Below are 17,672 nucleotides of genomic sequence, written 5' to 3' on the forward strand. Positions count from 1 at the left end.
TCTTATTAGCAGGCCCAGGTGATGCTAGGACATGGCAGCTGCTTTGCCTGAAGGGCTTTATAACAGTTTGCTATTGCAAAGTGCCCCATTCCTCTCCCTCTGCCCTTTAAACAAGTCCTATTCACTCCCTTTAAGAGGACCTGGCAACAACCAAGAGTATAGTTCCATTAAATCCCTCCCTAGGGACCATTGAGTTTATTAGGTTTACAACCCACACTTCCATGAGTATCGTAATATTTACATAAGCATATCAGATCCCAAAGCAGCCAGACTGGAAATGTATCACCCAACTGTGGTGATGATTAACATAGCTCTCAGATTAAGATTTTCATCCCCAGCATCTCCCCTGAAGTCCACATCACTCTGCTTTGTTGCACTGAGTGAAAAATGAGGACATGGCTGCCCCTAGGTATGGTTGAAGAAAGGGTTTTTTGTTTTTTTTGTTTTTTGTTTTTTGTTTTTTGTTTTTTCTGTTTTTTGTTTTGTTTTGTTTGTAGAAGAGGGAGAGCATAGCCAGAGGGATTTGGAAGGGTCCATACTGAACCAGGCCAGCAGACTGAACCTGGCCATGAGAGAAAGGAGAGGGGGTAACGCCAAGAGAGGAATCAGGAGCCAACAGGGTTCATAGCCATTGGCTGAGATTATATAGGAAAGAGAAGTTGGGAAAAGGGAAGCAGAGCTCAGGGTCTGGAGACAGTTAGGATAGGGGACAGGTAGGCCAGCCAGGATGACTCTGTAGCAAGCACTCCCAAGTAGGGAGAGATTGGCAGCTAGTGTAAGAGTCACCTTAGTTAGCCATTTGTTTGGATGTCTTCGAGGCCTAACAAGCCCTTGCTCTTAGGTTTCTAGTCTCATGTGGGACTTCGTGTTGTAAATTCAACACCAATCTAAAACTATGAGCATCTCCCCAGCTCAGTGAGAGGCTGTCTCAAACCCCATGGTCACTGTCATCCCCCATCCCCATCCCTGCCCAGACATCTTAGCTCAACTGCCACTCTCTCGCTGTGCTTTCAGATGGAGGCAAACTCCCAGAACGTCTCCCATCTCTACCATGGCCACCCTGTTGCAAGACTTTGTCACCATTGGCCACCTTAGTGTGGTTGCCTCCCAACTGGGTACCCCTTCTTTCACCCAAGCCTCTCCAAAGCTATTCTCCCACTTAGTCATCAGGGGTGGCCCTTTCAAAAGCCAAATTATGTCACTTGCTTTCTGATCAAAAGCCACAAATGGCTTTCTTTCTTACTCAGAGTCAAGGCAGAAATCCTTACAAGACTCTACAAGACCCTTCCTGCTCCACCCCACAACTCCATCATTCTTTTATCTTGCATACCACCATCCCCTCCAGTCATTATGACTCAACAGAACTAGCTTCCTTCGTATCCCTGGTAGGGCAAGCACACTCCTGTTCTCATTCACCCAGATCTTGTCCCAGGTGTCCTTGCAGCACACTTCTTCCGGGTCATCTCACCACAAATAGCTGGCTAAGGGGCCTCTTGCTCTATCTGTATAGAAATCACCAGCAGGCAAGCAACAGATTTTTCAGGCTTGGCAGTTCCTGAATGCCAGAAACTATGGGCTTGAGTTTTAAACCCAATGGTTAAATGGCTCTCAGCCCTGGGAATTGACACCTGTGTCTCCAAGTTTTAAAAACCAAAGACTTATAGCCCTGTAGGTGTTTAGCTCAGAGCACACTTGGGGTTTTCACAACATAAGCACACTTGGGGCTTATGTTGTTGTTTTTGCTCTTTTTGCTTTTTTGTCTCTTTGGTCTTTTGGAGGGCCCACCACCCCGCTCCAAAATAAACCACACATGGAGGCTTATTCTTAGTTATGAATGCCCAGCCTTAGCTTGGCTTGTTTCTTGCCAGCTTTTCTTAAATTATCCCATCTACATTTTCCCTCTGGGTGTTTCCCTTTTCTTACTTTTGCAATCTTACTTTCACTCTTACTCCATAGCTGGCTGGGTGGCTGGGTGACCGCTGGCGCCCTCCCCTCCTTCTCTTGTTGTCCCTCCTCTTCCTCAGTTCTCCTCTTTATACTCTCTGCCTGGCAGCCCCACCTATCCTTGCTCCTGCCTGTTCAGCTCTTTATTAGACTATCAGGTGTTTTAGACAGGCAAACAATCACAGCTTCACAGAGTTAAACAAATGCAGCAAAAGCAAAAGTCACACACCTAAAAATAATATTCCCCAACATGCTTATGATTCTGGGCCCTGAGCTGGGCTCAAGTTTGAAAAGCCAGAGACCTAGCCCTCCCCCACCCTCAGATGCCTGGGGCTTGGAGTGCCAGCAGCCCATCAGCCACTAATCATCAAGCAGAAAGGATTGTAGCTCCCAGGTTTCTGGTGTTAATTGATGCAAAAAACCCAACAACTCTCATCTTAGAAGGAATAAGAGATAGTTTATTCTGGAGTCATTCTGAGTGCCCATGGCCCAAGAACACAGATTTAGGTTACCCAAATTCCATGTCCTAGTGTGGAAGCAGTTTCATGGAGTTTTACAGAACAAAAAAAAGTCATAAATCAAGGCAAATTTAAAATACATTGATGGGTGGTACATCAGAGAGGTGGGACAGCAGGATAGAGGAAGCTTTTTCTAAAGGCCCACAATGCTATCTGATGACTTCCTTAGTTGTGGGGTTGTTGGAAACTATTGGCTCACTAAGTCAATGGATTCCAAAAGCTTTTCATATATTACTCACAAGATGTTAGTTCTGACACAGAGGTGAACAAGAAATGGCCACATAAGAAAGCTAGAACTAGTGCCAAATAAGGTAATTAGTCTCTGGACCTGGAACATTCCAATCTCTCCATAGTGGTACAATTCTAGTCAGTCAATCGGTTTCTGCAGACACAGCTTCTTTCTGGGAATTCTTATCCATAGACCCATGATTCTCAACCCTTGTTAGCTCTGTGGCACTCTTCCAGGGGCCAAGCCTCCAGTTGTCGCCTCTTTTCCTGCGCGATAGTCTTGCCGGCAAGACAAACAGGACATTCGGATCCTTCTGCAGTAAAGCTTTAATGCGTCTTGAGAGGAGAGCATAAGCTTACCAGAGCGGAGACCCGAGCCAAGAATCCCGTCCCCTAATAAAGGCTCACAAACTCTGAGCGATGCGTGTACAGCTGGGATAGGTGGATGACTCGTCACCCTATATGACGCCATGGAATAGGCGGGGCTAGGCAGTGGAAAAACACTGAGCACATGGATACCAACGTTGTTTACTTGATCCGGCAGCGGATGTCAGCGCCATCCGCTGTGGCGAATGTGAATGCGGCTCCTCACAGCCTCTGGCTGTCCTTGGATCCCTTGGTTGCCTTTGCACTGTTGCTGGGTGAGTCTAGAGCCAAAAAAAGATATGATCACTTAGGAGTAGCCTTTATTGGGGTGCTTAATGCAGGAGCCCAAGGTAGAAAGCAGACTACCACAGAGACACCTTCAGGGATGACCCTGAAACACTGAAAAATAACCTACATATGTAGCCAGAAGAGGGATGTGGCATATTAACATAGTCTCTACTTCCACCAAAACAGCCTCAATGTCAACCAATCACAAGATCCACATATTTGCATATACACCAATCATATATTGCATTACTCAGGAGGTGCACCCTCTTCTCCCCGTCCCCGTCCCCCCCTCCCGCCTCTTCCTCCCCCCAGCAAGAATAGTTACAGGAATTTATAGAGCTTATTCCCACCAAAGGAACATTTCCCAAGGCTGGGGTAAGTTGACTGAATCAGACTTGACTGAAGCAAGGTCTCCTGAAGCAGAAACCGTGGTTTCCTGCAGGAGAGTGTGTGTACCACATGCAAAGCAGCCAGGCCATCATGATAATAATGCAACCTTCAAAGAAAGGTGCTGCTGCTCAGAAAGCTTCCTGATTAAGGCAGCTGGGGGCGGGAGAAGGTTCTGTCAATCAAAGGATTTGACCTGGCACTTAAAAATCTTTGTGTATTCAGAGGAAAACTAAACCTGAAAGGGCTCGTTCGTTAAAGATCTCCATAATGTTAACATTCATTCAAGTATTTGCCATGCTTACATCCTTGTCTCATATTTGAAGGGAGAGCTGGGGCCCTCTGAGTTGTCTCGGGCTTCACTCAGGGTCTCATCATACAGCCTATTACCACCCATGCCCAATAGCACGATTCCCAGCCTCTACTCTACTCTGATTTTATCTCCAACCTTTCTTACCAGGAGATCTGCTTGTTTTCTCCTTCCCTGACTAGGATGCTGGCTTTGTGAAGGCTGAAATTTCATCCAACTGTTTTCTCACATCTCAAACAATGCCTACCACAGAGTTCTGTATCAATGAACAAATGGCCACTCCTGGAGTTAGCATATTTAATTCCTTTTTTATTTATAAATTGGGAATTCTGATGAGAATTACAACTGCCTTTTTTTGTAAAAAGGAACTGGAACAATGACTTAAAAACTTACTGTCACAGACAATAAACCAGTCCCCTAAAGTTCATGGTGAGTCCCTCAAAGCTCCTACTCCAGCTGGAATCCCTCACTTTCGAAGAATACTTCAGGAGGAGCTGAGGGAGCTCGTTGCTTCATGTTCATCGCACTGTTCAACTGCCCAAATTCCAGCCAGCATTCTCTTTTTGTTCTCTTCCAAGCCAACCATCAGCCCTGCGAGGCGATGAGAGCTCCCAACCAACACAGATCTCCTTTCTTTGGCCTCTCTGCAAGGAAAACTCATTGCACGGAAAAAACAAAGTGACAAGGGGAAACTCAGTTGTTTAACCTCACACTAGTCAACACAGTCAAAAACCAGCAGTCTTAGTTAATTCCAAACTCAGAATTTCAACACAGCATTGTTGATAACAGTGCCTACCCGCACACACACACATACTTGTTGTGGGATTTTTATACACAGTGTGAAGGGGTATTGCTGTCATTGGTGTAATAAAAAGCTGAAGGTCCACTAGCTAGGCAAGAGGTATAGGTGGGACTTCTGAGCAGGCAGAGGAAGTAGGAGGAGGAATCTAGGCACACAGGAGATACCAGGAGACACAGAGGGGAAACAGGAGGTACAAAATGGAAGAGAGGTAACTCCACATGACAGAATGTAGATTAATATAAATGGGTTGATTTAAGTTATAAGAGCTAATTCAGAGAACCACAAAGATGACCCCCAACTAGGATTCTAAGCAATAGTGGAGAGGCTACCTCACATGCCCTTCCCCTATAATGAGAATGATGACTACCTTAAATACCATCCTAGAGCCTTCATCCAGTGCTGATGGAAGCAGAAGCAGAGATCCACAGCTAAGCACTGAGCAGAACTCCTGGAATCCAGTTGTAGAGATGGAGGAGTGAGGAGCAAAGGAGTCAAGACCATGCTGGGAAAACCCACAGAAACAGCTGACCTAAGAAAGTGAGAACTCATGGACCTCAGTCCGACAGCTAGAGAACCAACATAGGACTAAACCAGGCCCCTAGAACGTGGGTGTCAGCTAGGAGGACTGGGCAGTCTATGGGGCTTCTGGCAGTGGAACCAGAATGTAACCCTAGTGCACAAATGGATTTGGGAGGCCCATTCCCCATGGAGGAATATTCTCTCAGCCTAGATACACCGGGGCGGGCCTAGGCCCTGCCCCAAATGACTTGACAGATTTTGATGATCCCTCATGGAAGACCTCACCCTCCCAGGGGGGTGATGGGGGATGGGATGAGGGGTGGGTGGGGGCATGGGAATATGGAAGGGAGAGGGAACTGGGATTGACATGTAAAATGAGATTTTTCTAATTTAAATAAAATTTATGAAAAAAAAAAAGAGCTAGTTTGGAACAAGCCTAAGCTATAGGCTGAGCTTTCATAAAGAAGTCTCAGTGTCATTATTTGGGAGCTAGCTAGAGGGACAGAGAAAGACTTGTCACACACACACTGCCACAATCACCATGCCAGGCACACTAGTGTGGACGGAATCAGTCGCTGAAACGAGACCTCAGGTTTCCCTTCACTTTCTTCTTTATGCTATTAACACAGCTAAGGAATTCTAGGGAGGGAGCTAAAGAGCTGAACATTTGTACCCAAGAAAGGGCAGAATCTGTAGTGAACAGGACATTTTGGCTTGTCATTACTGCCTGAACAATAAAATACAGCTACTATTTAAATAGCTTTCATATTTTAGCTATTAAAAGTAAGCTGGATCATATCACAGCATTTGGACAGATATTCAGATGTGGTGTGCAAACTATAATAGTGTGAAAAATCTCTCTCTCTCTCTACTTCCTGAGAAATACATAGCTCTATTTCTTTGTTGTTTTCCCCAAACAAGATATCACTTATGCATGTTGCAACCAAGTCTCTTTTATACATGTTATTTCAATATTCTGAACTTTCTAACACCACATAACTCCCGTTACCTAGTTTGAAGCAAATTTCCATTGGGCAGAAGGAATAAACAAACTCACTTGTCTGGGCTGTTAGCATTTTGGCCCTGTAGGGCACCCATGACAGGGCTCACTCAGTGGGAACTGACCTGCTTTTTCATGCAGTGCTGAGAGAATGGGTCATTCCTGTTACAGGAAGAGGGACGATCCTGAATCCATCCAGTAGTATATGAACCAAATGTCCCAAGGAAGCAGCGTTCTCTCTCAAGGCTCATGCTCAGGAACAAAGGGGGTCTTTATTCACCTCTTTCTGCTACACTAGTTTGCTTAGCATTCCTTATAAGCTGTTGAAAAAGACGGCGAGCAGCCCATTTCAATCAGCTGAGGAAGGGATGGACTGTTATGAATCGAAAGAGCTGTCATTCTAGAATAATCTTGAGAGGAAATAATTCCACAGGCCTGATCTTTTAATTGCAGAGGGATGAATGCATCCATGAAATATACTAAGCTCCCTTTGTTTTACACGCTGTCCTAATCCAGATTAGGATTCTCAAAGATGTTGACTGTGGGGAGAGACCCTGGATACCTGTACCACCACCCAAAGGGCACAGTCACAGGTATTAATAGAGGGGTAGGATAAAAACAGAGGACAGGAGGTGCTCCTCCTCTCTCCGGGTTCAGGCCAGGACTCAGAGGCATCTGAGACTGAGCTTCTTGAAGGGCCAATCTGGTTATCGGCTACACATGTGAGTTGTTCTCATTGTTTTCATTTATAATATACCATCAATAACCATATCTTGTGTAAGGTTGTGTTCCTTTCCAGTTGACTGATTATCTGGGAAGAACTTTATGATCGTAGTGTTATGGAAAGTATATCTTTTTTGTTTTGTTTTGTTTTTTTGTTTGTTTTTTGAGACAGGGTTTCTCTGTGTAGCTTTGGAGCCTATCCTGGCACTGGCTCTGGAGACCAGGCTGGCCTCGAACTCACAGAGATCCACCTGCCTCTGCCTCCCGAGTGCTGGATTAAAGGTGTGCACCACCAACACCCGGCTTGGAGAGTATATCTTTAATCAAATATCCCAATGCACTTAATGTTAGTAACAAATTATATTTCTTGAGAGGCTAAAGCAGGAAGAGTGTCATAAATTCAAATCAAGCCTGGACCACATAGTGAAGTCAACGCAGTCTGGGCTATAATTCTATGAGAAACTGTCTCAAAACAATAACAACAAGAAGAATTCATATCCCAAACCAACTGAGGGACACAAGCAAGAATAATGTCTTAAGAGTCTTTGGTGCTGGATGGTGGTGGCACATTCCTTTAATCCTATTCTTCCAGTAGTATATGAACCAAATGCAGTGGTACTCTGTTATCCCAACACTCAGGATGGAGAGTCAGGGGAAAATGAAGTTCAAAATCATCCTTTACTACGAAGAACATACAAAAACCAGTTTGGGCTCCACCGGCCTGACCCCTACCGTGGATCTCTCTGGGCCTGTGCCTGCTTAGAGTGGACCCGCCCAGGCAGGGAGGAGCTCCCTGAGTATGGAAACACCTCACTCTTCCCCTTTCCTCCGCCGGCCGACCATTACTGAGTGAGGAGACTACCAGGAGAGGTAGTCTTGGCCCACAAACACCACCAGGTGACAAGAGGAGATAGAGAGACCCCACCTGCACCCAATGGAAGAAGACATGGGAAGAAGACTGAATAAGAACACACTCAACAACAGAAAGACCAATATGACACCACCAGAATCTAGGGACTCCACACCAGCAAGATCTGAAAAGCCCAACACAGAGGATGAAGAAGAGATGGACCTCAAAAATTATCTTAGGAAGATAATAGAGACCATTAAAGAGGAAACAAGAAAATCTCTTAAAAAGAAGAAAAAATAGGCAAAAAATTACATGAAGTGGAGGAAAAGACAAACCAAAAAATTCAAGAAAAAAACAAATATCTTAAAGAATCTAAAGAAAACCAAGAAAAAACAACCAAACAAGTGAAGGAAGCACTTGAAATAGTTCAAGGCATGAAAGCTGAAATAGAAACAATAAAGAAAACACAGAATGAGGCGATGCTGGAAATGGAAAGGCTGAATAAACGATCAGGAACTAAGTTGTGAGTATTACCAATACAATTCAAGAGATGGAAGACAGAACTTCAGTTGTTGAAGACTCTCTAGAGGATATACAGTCATCGACCAAAAAAATCTCAAGTCCAACAAATCTCTAACACAAAATATCCAGGAAATATGGGACACTGTGAAAAGGCCGTACCTAAGAATAATAGGTACAGAAGAAGGTGAAGATACAGCTCAAAGGTACAGAAAACATATTCAACAAAATCATAGAAGAAAACTTCCCCAACTTACAGAAGGATATGCCTATGAAAGTACAAGAAGCTTACAAAACACCAAACAGACTGCACCACAAAAAGAAGTCCCCTCAACACATAATAATCAAAACACCAAACCTACAGAATAAAGAGAAAATATTAAGAGCAGCAAAGGAAAAAGCCTAAGTAACATATAAAGGCAGACCTATTAGAATCACTCCTGACTTCTCAATGGAAACTTTGAAAGCCAGAAGGTCCTGGATAGATATCCTACAATCACTAAGGGAGCATGGATGCCATCCCAGACTACTGTACCCAGCAAAACTTTCAATCAATATAGATGGAGAAAACAAGATATTCCATGACAAAACCAGGCTTAAACAATACATATCCACAAATCCAGCACTACAGAAAGGTCTGGAAGGAAAACTCCAACCCAATGAAGATAACTACACTCACAAAATCATAGGCAATAGATAATCCAATTTTACCAAACACGAAAAGAAACAGGAGGGCAAAATCCACACACAATGACACCACCAACAATAAATCCAAACAAACAAGAACCAACAATATCAATGGACATTAATATCCCTCAATGCCAATGGTCTTAACCTGCCTATAAAAAGATACAGGTTAACAGAATGGATATGAAGACAGAATCTGTCCTTCTGCTGTATACAAGAAACACACCTCAACTTCAAAGACAGGCATTACCTCAGAGTAAAGGGTTGGGAAAAGATTGATTTTCCAATCAAATGGGCCCAAGAAACAAGCTGGTGGAGCAATCCTAATATCTAACAAATTAGACTTCAAACTAAAATCAATCAAAAGAAATGAAGAAGGGCATTTCATACTCATCACAGGAAAAGTCCATCAAGATGAAATCTCAATCCTGAACATCTATGCCCCAAATACGAAAGCACCCACATTTGTAAAAGAAACATTACTAAAGCTCAAACCACACATAAAACCACACACAATTATAGTAGGAGACTTCAACACCCCCCTTACACCATTAGACAGGAGCGCCAGACAGAAACTTAACAAAGAAACAAGGGATCTAACAGAAGTTATGACCCAACTGGGTTTAACAGATATCTATAGAACATTCCATCCAAACACAAAAGAATATACCTTCTTCTCAGCGCCACATGGAACCTTCTCTAAAACTTACCACATAGTTGGCAGCAAAGCAAACTTCAACAGATACAAAAGAATTGAAATAACCCCTTGTATCATATTAGATCACCATGCTTTAAAGTTAGAATTCAACAGCAATACAAATTGCAGAAAACCTACAAACTCGTGGAAATTGAATAACACCCAATTGCACCATCGCTGGGTTGAGGAACAAATAAAAAAAGAAATTAAAGACTTCCTACCATGATTCTCAACTTATTTGGGGGGGAAATACCTTGAGCAAAATACAACGAGAAAAGAATCTCCAAAAAAAAAAAAAAAAAAAAGACTTCCTAGAATTTAATGAGAATGTAGACACAACATACCCAAACTTATGGAACACTCTGAAAGCAGTGCTAAGAGGAAAGTTCATAGCACTAAGTGCCCACATGAAGAAACTGGAGAATAGTCACACTAGAGAATTGACAGAACAACTGAGAGCTTTAGAGCAAAAAGAAGCAAACTCACCATGGAAGTGTAGACGCCAGGAAATAATCAAACTGAGGGCTGAAATCAATAAAGTAGAAACTAGGAAAACAGTACAAAGAATCAATGAAACAAAGAGTTGGTTCTTTGAGAAGATCAACAAGATAGACAAACCTCTATCCAAACTAACCAAAAGGCAGAGAGAAAGCACTGATTAACAAAATCAGAAACAAAAAGGGGGATATAACAACAGACACTGAGGAAATCCAAAGAATCATTAGGTCATACGTTGAAAACTTGTACTTGACAAAATTCGAAAATCTAAAGGAAATGGACAATTTTCTGGATAGATATCACTTTCAAAATTAAGCCAAGAACAGATAAGCGGTTTAAATTGACCTATAACCCCTAATGAAATAGAAGCAGTCATTAAAAGACTCCGAGCTAAAAAAAGCCCAAGGCCAGATGGCTTCACTGCAGAATTCTACTAGAAATTCAAACAAGAGCTAATACCAGTACTCCTCAAATTGTTCCACACAATAGAAGCAGAAGGGACATTGCCAAACTCTTTTTACGAGGCTACAATCACTTTGATACCCAAGCTACACAAAGATACAACTAAAAAAGAGAACTACAGACCAATATCCCTCATGAACATCGATGCAAAAATACTCAACAAAATATTGGTGAATTGAATCCAAGAAACATCAGAAAAATCATCCACTATTATCAAGTAGGCTTCATCCCAGGGATGTAAGAATGGTTCAACATACGAAAATCCATCAGTGTAATCCACCATATAAACAGACTGAGGAAAAAAAATCACATGATCATCTCACAAAATGCCGAAAAAGCCTTTGACAAAATCCAACAAACCTTCTTGATAAAGGTCCTGGAGATATCAGGAATAACAAGAACATACATCAACATAATAAAAGCAATATACAGCAAGCCAACAGCCAACATCAAATTAAATGGTGAGAAACTCAATACAATTCCTCTAAAATCAGGAACAAGGCAAGGCTGTCCACTCTCTCCATACCTCTTCAATATTGTCCTTGAAGTTCTAGCTAGAACAATAAGACAACAAAAGGAGATTAAGGGAATACAAATCGGAAAGGAAGAAGTCAAACTCTCACTATTTGCAGATGATATGACAGTCTACATAAGTGACCCGAAAAACTCTACCAGGGAACTCCTACAGCTGATAAACACCTTCAGCAAAGTGGCAGGAACAAGATTAACTCAAAAAAATCTGTAGCCCTACTATATACAGATGATAAACACAATGAGAAAGAAATGAGAGAAATATCACCCTTCACAATATCCACAAGCAACATAAAATATCTTGGGGTAACTCTAACCAAAAAAGTGAAAGACCTGTACAGTAAGAACTTTGAGTCTTTAAAGAAAGAAGTTAAAGAAGATACCAGAAAATGGAAAGATCTCCCATGCTCTTGGATAGGTAGGATCAACATAGTGAAAATGGCAATTTTGCCAAAAGCAATCTACAGATTCAATGCAATTCCCATCAAAATCCCAACACAGTTCTTCACAGACCTTGAAAGAACAATTCTCAACTTTATATAGAGAAACAAAAGACCCAGGATAGCCAAAACAACTCTGTACAATAAAGTTTCTTCTAGAGGCATCACCATCCCTGACTGCAAGCTCTATTATAGAGCCATAGTTCTGAAAACAGCTTGGTATTGGCACAAAAATAGACAGATAGACCAATGGAATCTAATTGAAAACCCTAATATTAACCCACACACCTACGAACATCTTTTTGACAAAAATGCTAAATCTATACAATGGAACAAAGAAAGCATCTTCTACAAATGGTGCTGGACAACTGGATTCGGACATGCAGAAGATTGCAGATAGATCCATACCTGTCACCATGCACAAAACTTAAGTGCAAATGGATGAAAGATCTCAACATAAATCCAGCCACACTGAATCTTCTAGAAGAGAAAGTGGGAGATACCCTTGAACGAATTGGCACAGTAGACTGCTTCCTGAACAGTACACCAGTAGCACAGACATTGAGATCTACAATTAATAAATGGGACATCCTGAAACTGAGAAGCTTCTGTAAGGCAAAGGACACAGTCAGGAGGACAAATCGACAGCCCACAGAATGGGAAAAGATCTTCACCAACCCTACATCTGACAGAAGGCTGATTTCCAAAATATACAATGAACTCAAGAAGCTAGCCACCAAAACACCAAACAATGAAATTAAAAAGTGAGGTGCAGAACTAAATAGAGAATTCTCAGCAGAGGAATCTGAAATGGCTGAAAGACACTTAAGAAAGTGCTCAAGGCTGGGCATTGGTGGCACACGCCTTTAATCCCAGCACTTGGGAGACAGAGGCAGGCAGATCTCTGTGAGTTCAAGGCCAGTCTGGTCTCCAGATCCAGTGCCAGGATAGGCTCCAAAGCTACACAGAGAAACCCTGTCTTGAAAAACAAAAACAAACAAACAAGCAAACAAAAAGAAAGAAAGTGCTCAAAATCCTTGGCCATCAGAGAAATGTAATCAAAACAACTCTGAGATACCATCTTACACTGGCCAGAATGGCTAAAATCAAAAACACCAATGACAATATATGCTGGAGATGATGTGGAAAAAAGGAACTCTCCTCCATTGCTGGTGGGAGTATAAACTTGTATGACCACTTTGGAAATCAGTATGGCAGTTGCTCAGAAAAATGGGAATCAATCTACCTCAAGATCCAGCAATTCCTCTCTCGGGCATATACCCAAATAATTCACATTCATACAACAGAGTCATATGTTCAACCATGTTCATAGAAGCATTATTTATAATAGCCAGAACCTGGAAGTAACCTAGATGCCCCTCAACTAAAGAATGGATAGAGAAAATGTGGTACATTTATACAATGGAGTACTACTCAGCAGCAAAAAAGCAATGGAACCTTGAAATTCCCAGGCAAATGGATGGAACTAGAAGAAACCATCCTGAGTGAGGTAACCCAGTCACAAAAAGACAAACATGATATGTACTCATTCATATATGAATTTTAGACATAGAGCAAAGGATTACCAGCCTACAATTCTCTTCACCAAAGAAACTGGGAAACAAGAAGGACTCTAAGGGAAAAATGCATGGACCCCAGGAATGGGAAGGGGCAGGATCTCCTGAGCTAATTGGGAGCATGAGGGTAGGGGAGAGGGAGCTGGTCGAATGAGAGGGGGAGAAGAGGAGGGGAGAGGAGGAAATGGAGTAGCAGAAATGTTGAGTTGGGGGAAGAATAGAGAAGAGCAGGATGAGAGATACCATATCAGAGAGAGCCATTATAGGTCCGAGGAGAGATCTGGCACCAGGGAGATTTCCAGAGATCTACAAGGAAGACACGAACTGACAGTCTAGGCAATGGTGGAGAGGATAGCCTAAATGCCCTTTCCCTATAATGAGAATGATGACTGCCTTATATGCCATCCTAGAGCCCTCATCCAGTGGCTGATGGAAGCAGAGGCAGACACCCACAGATATACACTGAACTGAACTCTGGAACTTAGTTGCAGAGAGGGAGGAATGAAGATCAGAGGGGTCGGTACCAGGCTGGTGAAACCCACACAAACATCTGGCCTGAACAAGGGGGAGCACATCAACCCCAGACTGCTGTCTGGGAGGCCATCACAGGACTGATCCAGACCCTGAACATGGATGTCAATGAGGAGGCCTCTGCACTCTAGGGGACCCCTAGTAGTGAATTTTTTTTTTCTCTGGTGTAAGAAGGGACTTTGAGAGCCCATCCCACATGAACGGATGTACTCTTGGCCTGGACACATGGGGGAAGGCCTAGGCCTGGCCCAGGATGATGTGGTGGACTTTGGGTGAGCCCCTGTCGAGGGCCCTACCCAGCCTGGGGAATGGAGGGTGGATGGGGTGGGGGAGGGGGGTTGGGGGGGGGGGGAGGGAGGGAGAGGGAGGAGGGATTGACATGTGAAGCAAGCTTGTTCCTAATTTGAACTAATAAAAAAAATTACAAAAAAAAAAAAAAAAAAACCCAGTTTGGATTCCATGAGACCTTGTCTCGAAAGATAATAATAGTTACAAAGAGCTACATTTTAAGCAACCACTGGAGTAGTGAGAGTCATGGCTACCTGGATGACCCCTGCACGGCCAGAACCATAGCTAAATCTCATCAAAGAATGTGCTGAGATAACTTTACCAAATTAGTTAAAATAAATTAGGGCTGGTAAGATGGTTCAAAAGGTAAAGGTGCCCACTGGCAAGACTGGTAACCTGAGTCAGAGCTCCTGGATACACATGGCAGAAGAAGGGAACCAAAAGCCTCAAGTTGTCCTTGGCCTCCACATTCCCACCATGTCATGCATGAACTCATCCTACACACACACACACACACACACACACACACCAAAAATAATAAACAACAGTAAAATTTTTAATAAAGAATAAGTAATTTTAAGTTTTCTGAAGACACGCTAATGTCACTCAGTGATTGCTACACAGTTAAGACCTGAAACTAGCATTTGTGAGTGTTCAATAAGTAATTTTAAATGAGTACTCAATAAAATTAGATTTAATTAGCTACATTAAAAAGTACAAAGTGGAAATACTGACTTACACACACACACACACACACACACACACACACAAACACACTCACTAAAATAAAGCATTTTTATGAAATAGTTTCTTTTCTTTTCTTGTTTTGTTTTTTTTCAAGACAGTGTTTCCTTGTGTAACCCTGGAACTTGCTCTGTCGACCAGGCTGGCCTCAAACTCAGAGATCCACCTGCCTCTGCCTTCAGTGCTGGCTCACCACACTCTGTTCACAAATAAGAGTTTCTTTTCCTCATGCACATGTATAGACAATCTCCATACAAGTGACTGGTCTGAGATAGGCTAAGGCAGTTTGCCCCTGACATTATGCAGTGAGTGATGGAGAGGAGGATAAAATAGAACCTGATGACTCACACGTGTCTCTTAACTTGGACACCATGTGGTAGAGCTTAACATAGTACGAGGACATGCAATGGCAGTGGTTATATTTCCAGGATGCATAACCCAGATGTTATTCTAGGCAGCTAAACTAGGCTATTTCCAGCTCCCAGTCACAGAAAATCCTGACTCTCAGAATGGCTTAAACCACAAGGAATGCTCATCTCAGGTAACACGAAGGCCTGATGCAGACTGATTTCAGGTGGTCATGTCTGGGGTTCATCATTCCCAAAGATCAGCTGTGTCCCCCGTGATGTCTAATGGGTCCTTCTCAGAAGTTAAAGATCTGTGACCGACTGGACATGACTGATTGATGAATCTAATGGAAGAAGCAGAGGCTATTTTCCAAAAGACCTATTTTCATCAGCAAGGAAGTCATCCCCAAAAACACTGCAGACAAGCTTCTTTCACCATCTCATTGGTGGAATTGTGTCCTGTGGACTTCTCTAACCCAATCTCCATGGTGGAAATCAAATTATCTTAATTGGCTTATACTTTTCAGAGTTTTTCATGGAGGGGGAGATGGCAGCAAGAGATGAAGAGATGTAGGGGCAGCATAGCCTGTTGTAGAGAAAAAACCCAAACCTCTGCTCCGAGTGTGTCGCATTTGATGTTCATAATTCAGACTTTGTGACTCTCAGGAAAAAAAAAAGATATTTCAATAAATTCCAGTAGAAATTCAAAGGGAAGCATCAAGATGTTGTGATGCACTCTGGATGAAATTGCTGAAGAATGGACCCGCCTCCACACCTTCCCCAGTGGTTTCTACAAGATGTCCTTGATCACTGGTTATTATATTAATACACAGTACATATAACAGTCTCTGTAGGTAGACCAGGCTAGCTTTGAACTCACAGAGATCTACTGGCCTCTGTTTCACAACAGAGTTGGGATTAAAGGCAAACCACCACACCCAGACTACTATATTGTACCTTCATATCTTTCTACACGGTGAGACACTTGTTCTGGCTACTTTCTTTTTTCTTTTTCAGATTTATGGTTTTGTTCTTAACTATATGTATGCATGCATGTATGTCTGAGTATGGACATGTACTCCAGTGCAGCTGCTGCTTGGGACCAGAGACTTCGGATTCCCCCTAGGGTTGAGTTTCAAAAGGTGGTTGTGAGTAACAAGCCTAAGCTATTGGCCAAGTTTTATAATTAATAATAAGTCTCTATGTGGTTATTTGGGAGCTGGCTGGCAGGACAGAAAAGTCCACTTACAGGGGCAGCAAAAATAAAACAGATATTATTTAAAAACAAAATGCTTCTGCTCAGCAAAATCGTTTGTTTTCTTCCAATGAGCGTGAAGCTGCTATAATTAAAAATGGCCACATGCAATTGCACATGGCTAATGACATCTGCCAAACCCAACAGATACTCATCAAACAACCCATGACACATAATTAAGGGATATTATTTGGGGATGACTACGAGCCCAGAGAGAAGGCTTTGTGCTCCAGTTTCTGAAATGTATTGGGGCTGGTTCCATGTGTGAACCATGGGAGATTTCACAAAGCTAGAGGTCTAAACTGGAGAAGTGAATCACTTAATGTGCCTATCTCTTCCGCTCATACACTTTGGGGGATGGGCTTTGACTCTGAGGGATTCCTGTCCTCTGACAGTGTCTTTTTCTGTATGACATTAAAGCAATTATTTGTCCCATTAAGTGAAGCTTCATATGAAGCACTTCCTTTTCTAGATGAAGGACAAAGCTAGGTAAAGAACCAGGAGCCCAAATCACAAAGAAAATGGACAACAAACTCTCTGTGTCTCCACTGAGATGCCAATGGGGCCAGGTAACACCCTGTCTTACCTCCCTCTCCAGCCTCCTTGAAAACAAGAGACAGGAAAGGCTTCTCAGAGTCAGCCTTTGACACAGACAGACACTCAGTACTGCCTTGCTCTGTCCCTGGACTATTAGGTTTTCAAAGTGGACCAGGTGAAGAGGCCCTATGATCAGAGAGAAGAGGAGGACACCAGAAGGCAGAACAGATGACTGCAGGGTCACAAAAATTGCATGACCGATCCTCCCTGACAAGGGGGGAAGGTTGGCCAGCAAACAATTGGTAATGTAGAGTTCACAATGCAGCAAATAGCAAAGGGGCACTCTTACCTCAGCAAAAGCCCGCAGCCTCCTGGGTAATTCTGACTTCTTTTTCTCAGTAATTCTATCCAAGAACCCATGACTCCTAAAGAGCTCTGGATCCAAGAGGCCATTTTTCCAACACCAAATACCAAAGGTCCTTTTTATGTTCCATGCTGGTCTGTGTTTTATTTGCACACACACACACACACAAAAAAAAAAAAAACTATTGGAGGTATTCTGGTAAGAGGTTTTCTAACTTATTCTGTTGAGTACAATGAAATGTGTCAGATGCCATCCCAGAA

The 17,672-nt window shown here is 42.7% G+C and overlaps 1 long non-coding RNA gene across 1 annotated transcript in view; it reads right to left on the reverse strand.

The window, feature by feature from the left end:
- Positions 1-3,140: 3,140 nt before the first annotated feature.
- Positions 3,141-17,672, reverse strand: part of LOC103162225 — a 113,850-nt gene continuing 99,318 nt past the window's right edge. Inside the window, exons 8-10 of the long non-coding RNA XR_004771619.1 lie at positions 17,398-17,548; positions 4,435-4,685; positions 3,141-3,337 (exon numbers count right to left, since the gene is read on the reverse strand). This is a non-coding gene — a long non-coding RNA (uncharacterized LOC103162225). The remainder of the gene's footprint in view (positions 3,338-4,434; positions 4,686-17,397; positions 17,549-17,672) is intronic.

This window comes from Cricetulus griseus, assembly GCF_003668045.3.
Source record: "Cricetulus griseus strain 17A/GY chromosome 1 unlocalized genomic scaffold, alternate assembly CriGri-PICRH-1.0 chr1_0, whole genome shotgun sequence".
In the NCBI taxonomy this organism is placed as follows: Eukaryota; Metazoa; Chordata; class Mammalia; order Rodentia; family Cricetidae; genus Cricetulus; species Cricetulus griseus.